Below are 11,576 nucleotides of genomic sequence, written 5' to 3'. Positions count from 1 at the left end.
TATTTAAAAAGCGGGCAACATATCCTTAGGGTGATTATACAGTTTTCAAAATTGGAATACTGGAATCACCGAAGTTGATAAAGGTTAAACAGTAAAAATGTCATGCTTAACAATTTTTAAGGATCAAAGAAATTACATCATCTTTGATTATATGTACGGGGCGACTTTTTACGACCTCCACACGGCACAAATAAATAAATCATCGAATTTTGTGTACTTTTTAAATACACGTGTGTTCAGTTGCCGGTAAGTTTTTGTGTCGTTATATACCGTTATAACAAATGTTGACTTTATGCTAGGACACCTTTTGTATATTGATACTTGAGGACATCCTTGTTGGTATACAAATTAGTTTAATTCGAGCAGTTCCCTTAGCAACCATTGATGTATTGAATTTGTGATCAAGTACCCTATAAAAGATTTGTACGTATTTTGTAGAAATATGCTTAAATGATGAGTATTCAAATCATTTACCTGCATTGTCTTTTTTGCAAGATCAGATTTTTGTTGGAATTCATTGATATTATTTACTGCTAAGGCAACCTGTGGATATAATAGAATGTCTATACAAAATGCAAAGTCTGATAACATTATTTTCTGTTAAAAAACAAACTTTTTATGCGTACACAATAAATAAATTTTAAATTAACTAAGACATCGACGGGCAGTAAAATTGAGATCATATATCGAAAAGTTTGATTCTATATATATTAAGTAAAAATGGAAATAAGTAAACTGATAAAACATGATATATAGATATATACATGATTTAAAACAAACACAGAAACAATAAAAATCCAGTATTGTGAGTATGTTAAACGATTATATTCTTTTTTTTTTACATTTAATAGGAAAACAATGATATATAACTAGAATAGAGCTGATGCAAATTTTACTTATCTCAAAAGAACAAAATGATTGGTTTATCGAAGTAAAACCCTCAATTTAGTTTTAAGGGTAATACAAATGTTAACTGATTACAAGTAGTTGAGGGAAAAGATAAATTATCGATTAGGTAAAGCAATATAATATTACCAGTAGGTTGATAACTACAATAGCCATAAACAACATGAAGAGGACAAAGAACGCATAACTGATTATTTCAAAATGAACAGTTTCGTCTAGAAACGTCGAAGTATAGTCCGGACCACCAATCATCATCGAAGTTGTTCTCATCAGTGATGTTCCAATTGTACTAAACGGTTCCTAGTATCATATGGTTAAACATAACACTATATTCATGAATTACATGCCATTTGGCTGACGCCGTGAATGAGAGTGCATGTCGTTACAAATAGATATAGAATTACGACAATAAGAAGTAAACAGTAAGGAATAGTTACGAATCATTTGCATTGCTCTAAACATAGGAATATTGCATGAATGTGATATTCTCATGGATTGTATTGAGTTGATTGTGTAAAGTTGGTTGTATTATGAAGGGGCATTGGAAATACAATTGTATGCAATCGACGAGAGCCGAATAGCACACTTGTGCTATTTTGAAATGCAGGACAAAATTTAAACGGAAAAAACATTTGTTTTCCTTTAAAATACTACCCACCTGGTAAATGTTATGACATGCATTTGAAAAAAAAAAACGTGACGCTATGGAGCGAGCATCTCAAGGCCAGATGAATATGTTAAAATATTCTACAGGAAATCCTACTACAGTTTTAAGTCATGACAACAGTCAAAACTTCATTGTGAAATTATATGTATTTTTTTTTGCTTGTAAGAGTAGAATCGATGTTGTGAAATGCTCATAAGATTGATAATGTTCTTTTTCCTTGACGTCGGGTCTGCGACACAATACACAAAATGTAGTCCGTCATTATGTTAGCCATTTAAAACAGGATAGCCGATAAAAAAAAAAATGATGAATACTGATCCGAATGTTCGCATTTCTTTAGTCGAAAATAAGAAATAAGTTTGAAAATTTGAAATAGCAACTGTAATCAAGTACACTTTGATAGCCGAATTGATAAAATAATTTGGCAATTATTTATAGAATTAATATATTGAAACAATTGTAGTTGCTATATCAGGTATCTATTACGTAAGTCTCTAAGTTTTATTGTCAAAATATATACTTGAATAAGGTGAATCACGCAAATCAGATAAGTAGGCAATCAATTCTAATCAGTACAATTTCGAACCATATACCCTTTTTTATTTCTATATTCAAAACACACTCTAAAGATTTGTGCGCATTAGTAGTGGAGGACAGCACTCTTGACGAGTTTTTTCGTCTTTGTCTTTATAAAGCAGCCATCTTGGATTTTGATTTTGGTGCAGTCAATTTTCGGGAGGATAGGTTTGTCTGGATAGGTCATTTTTTATGATAAGTCATACTTTGCTTTACAATTTGCTTGACAGGTTCAATCCTATAGCATTTTTTAAAATCTCTTACCACTATAGTATATGATATTTAAAACAATGATGTTAGAGTAGTAATAAAAGACAACAAACAAATAAATTATTCATATTTTATTATCATAACATTGGTATTTTGATTACATTAACGATACAATAACTCTTCAATAGCCATATGGAAACGACAGACAACCATCTCTCACTCTCTTATCAAATACAATTCTATACTGTTTTGTTTGGGTCAGTGTTAAAAGTTAAGCTTGATCACGGTTTCTACATATTATGGTAATCTGTTACGATTACAATTTCATTTGATGGGCTTGTGACCATGCCTTTGATTGTTCCAAAGTTTATTGTATTTCTGTTTTTAAAATTAAGGGTGATACCCTTCACCTTGCAATAAGTTATATTACCAGTTTCATCTGGATCTCTTAATTGATAGGCATAACTTTTTGGGCCACTTGTCACAAATGTTTTGATTTGATTTCCAGGTATTTCGTCAGTAAGATCGCCCAAATAATCGCCTAGGGAGGGAACCCAGTCTCCAGATTTTCAGTAAAATACGACAGAATCAGTATCCGCATACAATGCACGCGTACCTAAATTTTATTAAGTAAGAGTTTAATTTCAGTCTGGCTTGAACTGTTGTGTAAGCAGCTATGACAACATTTGTTTTCCCGGAAGGATCTACAAATTCATCCCTGTATTTCAAACGTAATTCTACCATTTCATTAGACACAAAGCTTACTGCTGTTACTTCTTCCCTGTCGCTTGTCAGGTTTTCAAAATAAAAGGCTGGATCATCGATAATTTCTATTTGATTTTTGTTTAGTCTTTGACCAAACTTCCCCCCGAAACGAATTGAACATTAACTAAGCCAAGGCCCGCATCCCTGGATTTTTCTCTAAGCTATGGCAGTCGAGTTGTATCCCCCCTATTTCATAATACTGTTGCATGTTTATATGCTTTTGTTCTTCAGTGAAACACCATTTTGGCCAACCACTTTTTTCTTGTTTGATTTTAAGAAACGTATTTACATATTCGGTGAAGAGACCCCCTTCTTTAGTATTAGGATCATATTGAGAGGTGTTTTCGAAATGCCAGACCTCATAGATTGAATTCAATATATAACCTTTATCAATGGCCTTTTTAACTTCGTCTGTGACCCATGTACCAATAAAAGCTCTTTCTTTGTTCGTATGCAAACATTTTGTCTGTTGGTAAGTTTCAGCACATGCTCAAAGCAAAGAAAATAGTAATTTTCCGTTTATTTTACAAGTCTGAACAGGGATAATTAAGTTTCGTAGTGGAATAACTTTTCATTTGATTAACCCCTCGTATTTTTCAATTTCGGCAAAATTTTCTGTAATGATGTTAGGTGACCTAAAGGAATTTTTCCTGTCTTATTGATAAATGGATAAAGGGATGTAACATCATAATATCGTATATTTTCGTCATTAATGGCTTCTTTGTAAAGTGTGAACGCTTCAGTTCGACCCCCGAAAAAAGCCCCCTTAGGTTGTAAGGGAGTTACCGTATTTAGTTGTTCTATAAAAGTCCTCATCCCATTGTTTACTTTTAATTCTTTCTCAAACTCAGATTCCCAGATAGATACATACGTATAACCAAGCTTTTCTATATATATCTCTGTTTAGTTAAAGTATTTTGATACAGCTCACCCATGGTAAGTTTACTGACACGGTTCATTGCATTACTTGAATATTGGTTAGGATTTCCATGCCAAAAGTCTCCATGAAATTCAAGTACAACCTTTTGGTCTTTTGTTTCATAATAACCATCCACCTTGTATGGACCAATAGCTTTCTCACCCCCGTTTCTCACATGCTGTATACGGATACCGAGACTATGTGACATATATTTTACCCATTGTAATGCCTTAACAGATTGAATCTGTTCAGGATGATATCCATGTGTGGGAATAATAACAATAGTATGTTCTTGCAGTAAAAATAAAAATTGGTTCTAAAAACAGCTTGACAAGCGAAAGCAATGGTGATGTTCTTTTTAAAAGACTTGTTGGAAGTCAGCCCTAAACTTCAGACAACATCGTCTTAGAATATCAACATCAGACCGACAATATTTTAATAGTTCATTTTGAAAATCAAACGGTGTATTTCTGTTGGATTCATACCACTTCATGAAAATGGCTCTACAATCAGGTTTCATCGCGTCAGGGTTGTAGTTGTTAATGTCTGGTAAATGATCTAAGACAATGGTTTCATTTTCACGTCTGTTGAAAAGATGGGGGAAGTAACCCTTACTTAATTCAGAAAATATCCAAACATTGCTGGTAGCTTTGAAAGGGCCATTGGCAAGAAATTGATGGAATCTATCATTTTAATTTTGCACTTAGGACCTATCAAAGACATAATTGGCACCATTAGGTATCACTGTAGGAACGACAGCTTTTCTGTACAAATATTGCAAAATTGGATAAGAATCGTAACCTTGAAAATTGTGACAACTATAGCCAACTACAAAATTGATCAATGGTATCAAGGTCTGAAAATATCATTTCATTCTTTCAGCACATCTCACATTCACTTTTCTCACTCAACGTTCCATCCATATAGGCCAATCAGGAGCAAGCAAAGAGTCTAAAAATACGTAAGAAAGAGTGTAATATACTTTATTTTCATTCAGACCATAAACTTCAGAGAGGACAGACATGGTTTACAATTGTTACGCATGTGGGACTTTGTTTACAAAGTTGAGTCATTTACTTCAACACAGAAAGAGCGAAAACCTTTGGGATAAATTCACCTGCGACATATGCTGTAAAGTGTTTAATCAAAAAACAACCTCGTTGAACATAAAAAGAAGCATTCATTAACCAACAATTTACAATGTAATGAATGCGGACCGATGTTTAGTCGTCAGTTTACCCTAAATAGACACAAATTTGAAAAGCATCAGACAGGTAAAGGGCTTAAGAGACCAGCGGAGAATAATGACATGACTACAAAACGCATGAAGAAGAACGATAATCCGAGAGATTTTTACACTACTGCAAAAAACAATGAACAGAAATTTATAACCACAACCTCTACTTACAAAGTGAATTTTAAAGATTTGGAGGTCATAGAAATTGTACTGACTACACTCAATCAATTGTTTACAGCCATTTTTGATGAACTGACAACAGAAGCTAAACCAGAAGACTTAATCAGAATGGTAATTCAAAGTCCTACATTGGATTACACCATCATTATACCGTTTATGCGGTTACCAGAACTTACCTCAAAGCGTTTTATGTCTGAAATAGAACGTGTTCTACAGTCAAATGAAGATTTCAACATAGACCAATCTCTAATATTTGAAGTGACTCACGTAATCATGCCAACTGGAGGAGTTAGAAAAAGATGTCCTTATGTGGACCTAGAGAAGACATTGAAAGAAACACAATGCTTTATCCGTATTCAAAATGACGACAACTTATGCTGCGCAAGAGCTATTGTTACCGCAAAAGCAAAGCTTGGACGCCACGAAAAGTGGAACAGTATCAGACAGGGTTGTGCCATACAAAGGGAAATGGCTGAGGAGTTACACAATCAAGCAGATGTACCCCTTGGACCTTGTAGTAATACAGAAATCAAGTTTCAAGAGTGTCTTGACGGATACCAGATCTACGTAGCGTCAGCCCACCATTTCAACAGTATTATATATGCAGGACCAGAGGCAGGCAAGAAAATATACTTATATCACCATGAACATTATTATGACATAATCACTAGTCTGCCAGCATTTCTCAACAAAGTTTATTTCTGTACAATGTGTCAGAATGGGTACGATCACATGGAAAAGCATTCGTGCAACAATGTATGTCATTCGTGTAAAAAAAGTGCATACCCCGAACGACAAAAACTGGCTCCATTGTAGTAAATGTAATCGGTTTTTCCGTGGAAAGATATGTTTAGAGCTTCATCAGAAAGTTACAGCAAATGGAAATTCTACGTGTCGTACATACAATAGATGCAATGACTGTGGAAAAACAATCAACAAACAAATGAGTAAAAAACCTCATGTTTGCGGCTCAAAATATTGTGAAATATGTAAAATAGAGAAAATAAAAATCCCTAAAGAAAGCCCAACACGTCAAAATTGAAAATATTGCAGGCTCGGTTTTATTGAGCCTGTTCATGGACGGTACTGTCAATAGCAAACTACCGTCCACGCCCCTAGCACCGGCTTAAGCAGAAATCAACATTTAACATGAAATGGTAAAATTTTGAATTTAGAAACATCTGCAGATGTGTTCATACGGCGATTATCATGGAACCTTCAATATGACACAGTAGTGCCATTCCATGAATAGCGGCATATGGTCCCAAAGTAATAAAAAGCATGGGCTCTAAACGAGAAAACAATGGGCGAAACTAAACAAAATGGTATTTTGAAAGGGGATCAGAGGTTATGAAGCCTGCATATCACAGATAAGACGTCAAAAGACAAACTTGGAAAGCAGTCAACATATCCTTTAAGACAAGACTTTTTCGAAGAAGGACACCTTTGCTATATAAAACCCGAGAATCAAAATGAACTATCTGATAAAAGTGATGATAAAGAAAATGTTGATACTTTCATATTTTTCGATCTAGAATGCACACAACAAGATATTGTTCAGTGCGAGAGAGGGTATAAAAGAGGTTAAAATAATGGGATATGTATACGTACATTGTCAAAAGTCAAAATGCGGTGCCTTTGAACATATACCACATCTATGTGTGGCTCATAAAGTATGTACTTTGTGTATGGATGGAAAGTTGAGTGAAAAAAGTGAATGTGAGATGTGCGGAAAGAATGAAATCATATTTTCAGGCCTTAATACCATTGATCAATTTTGTAGTTGGCTATTTTCTGAAGACAATAACAACGCAACCATTATATGTCACAATTTTCAAGGTTACGATTCTTATCCAATTTTGCAATATTTGTACAGAAATGCTGTCGTTCCTACAGTGATACCTAATGGTGCCAAAATCATGTCTTTGATAGTTCCTAGTTGCAAAATTAAAATCAGGCATTACAATGGGTAAAATATATGTCACATAGTCTCGGTATCCGTATACAGCATGCGAGAAACGGGGGTGAGAAAGCCATTGGTCCATACAAGGTGGATGGTTATTATGAAACAAAAGACCAAAAGGTTGTACTTGAATTTCATGGAGACTTTTGGCATGGAAATCCTAACCAATATTCAAGTAATACAATGAACTCTGTCAGTAAACTTACCATGGGTGAGCTGTATCAAAATACTTTAACTAAACAGAGATATATAGACAATAGATAAATACAGAATCCCTAAAGAAGGCACAACACGGCAAAATTGAAAATGTTGCAGGCTCGGTTTGATTGAGCCTGTTCATGGACGGTACTGGGAATTCCTAATCAGTTACAGATTATTTATCATTTAATGATTAACGTGTCGTTGCCCTGTCCTTTTTATGTTTGGGGTCCGCCTGGGCTCCTTGCCATTGGGTCTTGTTGCTGGGTCATATGGGGGTTGCGTTCATTGAACGCCGCCTTTCCTTGTTGATCTTGTTTATCATATTTTACCGTCCACGCCCCTAGCACCGGCTTAAGCAGAATTCAACATTTAAACGTGAAATAGTAAAATTTTAAATTTAGAAACATCCGCAGATGTGTTCATACGGCGGTTATCATGGAACCTTTAATGTGACACTTCCGTGCCATTCCATGAAAAGCGGCGTATGGTCCCCAAGTAATAAAAAGTGTGTGCCCTAAACGAGAAAACAATGGGCGGAACTAAATATAATGGAATTTTGAAAGGGGATCAGAGGTTATGAAGCCTGCGTATCACAGATAAGACGTCAAAAGACAAATTTAAAAAGCAGGCAACATATCCTAAGGGTGATTCAACATTATTCAAGTAGGAATATTGGAACCACCCAACTAGAAAATGCCGAAAAGTTGAAACTAAAAATACCACAAGCACAAGCTTGGTTATACGAATGTATCTATCTGGGAATCTGAGTTTGAGAAAGAATTAAAAGTAAACAATGGGATGAGGACTTTTATAGAACAACTTGATACGGTAACTTCCTTACAACCTAGGAAGGCTTTTTTCGGGGGTCGAACTGAAGCGTTCACACTTTACAAAGAAGCCATAAATGAAGAAAATATACAATATTATGATGTTTCATCCCTTTATCCATTTATCAATAAGATAGGAAAAATTCCTTTAGGTCACCCTAACATCATTACAGAAAATTTTGCCGAAATTGATAAATACGAGGGGTTAATCAAATGTAAAGTTATTCCCCCACGAAACTTATTTATCCCTGTTCTGCCATGAAAAATAAACGGAAAATTACTATTTTCTTTGTGTAAAACATGTGCTGAAACTTACCAACAGACAAAATGTTTGCATACGAACGAAGAAAGGGTTTTTATAGGTACATGGGTCACAGACGAAGTTAAAAAGGCCATTGATAAAGGTTATATATTGAATTTATTCTATGAGGTCTGGCAATTTCGAAAACATCTCTTAATATGATCCTAATACTAAAGAAGGGGGTCTCTTCACCGAATATGTAAATACGTTTCTTTAAATCAAACAAGAAAAAAGTGGTTGGCCAAAATGGTGTATCACTGAAGAACAAAAGCATATATACATGCAACAGTATTATGAAAAAGAGGGGATACAACTCGACTGCCATAGCATAGAGAAAAATCCAGGGATGTGGGCCTTGGCTAAGTAAATGCTGGAAGTTTGGTCAAAGACTTAACAAAAATCAAGTAGAAATTATCGATGATCCAACCATTTATTTTAAAAAAACTGACAAGCGACAGGGAAGAAGTAACAACAGTAAGCTTGTGTCTAATGAAATGCTAGAATTACGTTGGAAATACAGGGATGAACTTGTAGATCCTTCCGGGAAAACAAATGTTGTCATAGCTGCTTACACAACAGCTCAAGCCAGACTGAAATTATACTCTTACTTAGAAAATTTAGGTACGCGTGCATTATATGCGGATACTGATTCTGTCGTATTTTACTCAAAATCTAGGCGATTATTTGGGTGATCTTACTGACGAAATACCTGGAAATCAAATCAAAACATTTGTGACAAGTGGCCCAAAAAGTTATGTCTATCAATTAGGAGATCCAGATGAAACTGGTAATAAAACTCATTGCAAGGTGGTGTGTGTCACCCTTAATTTTAAAAACAGAAATACAATAAACTTTGGAACAATCAAAGGCATGGTCACAAGCCCATCAAATGAAATTGTAACCGTAACAGTTTACCATAATATGTAGAGACCGTGATCAAGCTAAACTTTTAACACTGACCCAAACAAAACAGTATAGGATTGTCTTTGATAAGAGAGTGAGAGATGGTTGTCTGTCGTTTCCATATGGCTATTGAAGAGTTATTGTATCATAAATGTTATCAAAATTTCAATGTTATGATAATAAAATATGAATAATTTATTTGTTTGTTGTCTTTTATTACTACTCTAACATCATTGTTTTAAATATCATATACTATAGTGGTAAAAGATTTTTAAAAAAAGCTATAGGATTGAATTGTCAAGCAAATTGTTAAGCAAAGTATGACTTATCATAAAAAATGACCTCTCCAGACAAACCTATCCTATCGAAAATTGACTGCACCCAAAATCAAAATCCAAGATGGCTGCTTTATAAAGACAAAGAAGGAAAAAACTCGTCAAGAGTGCTGTCCTCCACTACTCGCATTGCTTGCTGTTCGTTATAAACAATTTGCATGTAAATAAGTTTTTATTTAATCAAAGTTTATTTGAAATAATAGTTTAAATTTATCATACCTGATTTTGAAACAAGCAGTGGAACGAGATGGCAAATGCAATTATCAGGAGTGAAAACACAAGGAGAAACTTCATAAACACCTTGATGATCCGGTACAACATAACTACATATATACCTAACCATTCGAATTTCTGAATGATAAATAACATATTGATCCAAGCGAGGAAAACGGATACCGTTCCGCAAGTCCATTGCCATTGCTGAAAAAAATCCGCATGGGTTACATTATAGTTTTATAGCATAACAATTATAATAATTTAAACAGTAGCTAGATTCTTTTCACTTTTACTTTGACAAAAATGAATAATTCACATCAATATTAACCTAAAAGACTGTATCAAACCTGTAATGAGTCTGAATGCAAAATGAAACCATAATTGCCAAACTGTGGGCGTCGTAAATATAATTGCGAGATGCTTTGATTTTTTTACAATGTTTTAAAACTGAATTTTTAACCGAACATTTTACCTCTTAATGCATCATTTATATATACTTGTTTGATACCCTAGTAAAAAATAAAGTGCTCATTCGAATACCTGTTTTACAAAAGAAATAAGAAATCATACCGGTCTATATTGTGAATCGCTACAGTCACTTGTATTGACAACAAATATAATCGCAGTGATGCACGTTATCCATTCAAAAACATTTTCAATTTCAAAAAAGTAAAACCATACTTTCCAGGAGAACATTTGTTTCATTTCTAGTACCTGTATAAATAAACCAATTTGAGAATTATACAACGTCTTGAAGAGCAATTATTGATCGTTTGTCTTTGCTGTTTCTTTACAAATATTGTTTATATGATTGCTTTATTTTCTCCTTTAAAATAAAAATAAAGGTTTTCTGTTTCTAACTATTTTGTCGTTATTTAATCGTAGGTTTCATGAACATTGTAAGCATAGCATGTATATCGTATGCCGTTGAAACGGATAAAAGTAAAATCTATTTTAGCCTTATAAATAGGTTTTCTTACCTCAATGAGCAATATTATCGAAGCCAATGCGATGATTCCGTACCTTGCATAAGATGCGAATTCAGAAAGACTCTCATTTGTCAAATCTGAACACTCAGAAAAACTTTAAAATAACAAAATATATTGCAAAGTGTTAATGTAATTCAAGACAACAAATTTATAAATAGAAAATCTGTTGAACATAGTTATAATACTCGTATATGTGTAATTATAACCCAGACCCGACCCTAAGTGAAACAAGAAGTATCTTTAAAAAATATTCTGGGCCGAACTGAAACTGGTTTATTTGCATATCGTATCTGAGGAAACATAGAAAAAGAATCATAAGGATTATGATATTGAGCCTTTTATTAAATTTTGAATTTTAAGTCTATTTTTTGAAATATTAAA

At 33.9% G+C, this 11,576-nt stretch overlaps 1 long non-coding RNA gene across 1 annotated transcript; it reads right to left on the bottom strand.

Annotated features, from left to right (window-relative positions):
* Positions 1-10,214: 10,214 nt before the first annotated feature.
* LOC132750303 (uncharacterized) lies at positions 10,215-11,276 on the bottom strand. Its single transcript, XR_009628526.1, has 3 exons — positions 11,187-11,276; positions 10,777-10,920; positions 10,215-10,410 (listed from the first exon to the last, which is right to left on the bottom strand). It is a non-coding gene; the product is annotated as an uncharacterized LOC132750303 (long non-coding RNA).
* Positions 11,277-11,576: the final 300 nt, after the last annotated feature.

The sequence above is a fragment of the Ruditapes philippinarum genome, unplaced genomic scaffold, assembly GCF_026571515.1.
Source record: "Ruditapes philippinarum isolate M1 unplaced genomic scaffold, ASM2657151v2 ctg2235_1_1_1_1, whole genome shotgun sequence".
Classification (NCBI taxonomy): Eukaryota; Metazoa; Mollusca; class Bivalvia; order Venerida; family Veneridae; genus Ruditapes; species Ruditapes philippinarum.
This window is presented reverse-complemented; position numbering and strand designations above follow the sequence as displayed.